Genomic DNA, 886 nt, shown 5'->3' with positions numbered 1-886 from the left:
GCCCGGGGGAGGGGTCCCAACCCTCTTCAGTCCACGAACCCCACGCTTTTAGTTGAGCCACATTGGAAGTTTAGTTTATACCGTCGTTGCCTCAAGGTTTCAAACTGAAATTTAGGTAAAGAAAATTTGTATAACTATATCTCTATTCTTATCAAACTTACTCTCTGTGGTGTCCCCATAAAATCATATGGTCCTTGTGTTCTGTCAGATCCAATAGCATCGACGACACATTGCTTACGTTTGACAAATTCATCAGCGGTTGTGTTGGTCCACCATGTACCATACCATGATCCGTCTAATTTATACAATTTACCTATAAATTAGTATAAATAGATTTATATCAATTGTTTATCAATGAATGACAAAATGAAATGAAATGAATGACAAAATGAAATGAAATGAATGAAAAATGAAATGAAATGAAATGAATGGCACACTGAAATGAAATGAATGACAAAATTAAATGGTGTTAATGACAAAATGGAATGAAATGAATGACAAAATGAATTGGTGTTCATGACAAAATGGAATGAAATGATTGACAAAATGAAATAAAATGAATGACAAAATGAAATGAAATGAATGGCAAACTGAAATGAAATTAATGACAAAATGAAATGGTGTTAATGACAAAATGGAATGAAATGATTGACAAAGGGATTGAATGATTGACAAAATGAAATGAATGAATGGAGTTTTACTTCCGACTGTCTGCACCTTATGGGCTAATGAAGACGGGAAACGCCATACAGGAGGCAAATTTTGCCAGAACAGCGGCATTAACCTACTAAACTCAACTCAACTGTCGCGGGATCAGTTTTGTTAGAATATTTTTCCATGTCAGTCCCTATGACCTGCATCACTGGAGCTTTACGTCATATCTTCT

This window comes from Lottia gigantea (genome assembly GCF_000327385.1).
Source record: "Lottia gigantea unplaced genomic scaffold LOTGIsca_25, whole genome shotgun sequence".
Lineage (NCBI taxonomy): Eukaryota > Metazoa > Mollusca > Gastropoda > Lottiidae > Lottia > Lottia gigantea.
The sequence above is the reverse complement of the archived record's forward strand: the minus strand, read 5'-3'. Positions refer to the sequence as shown.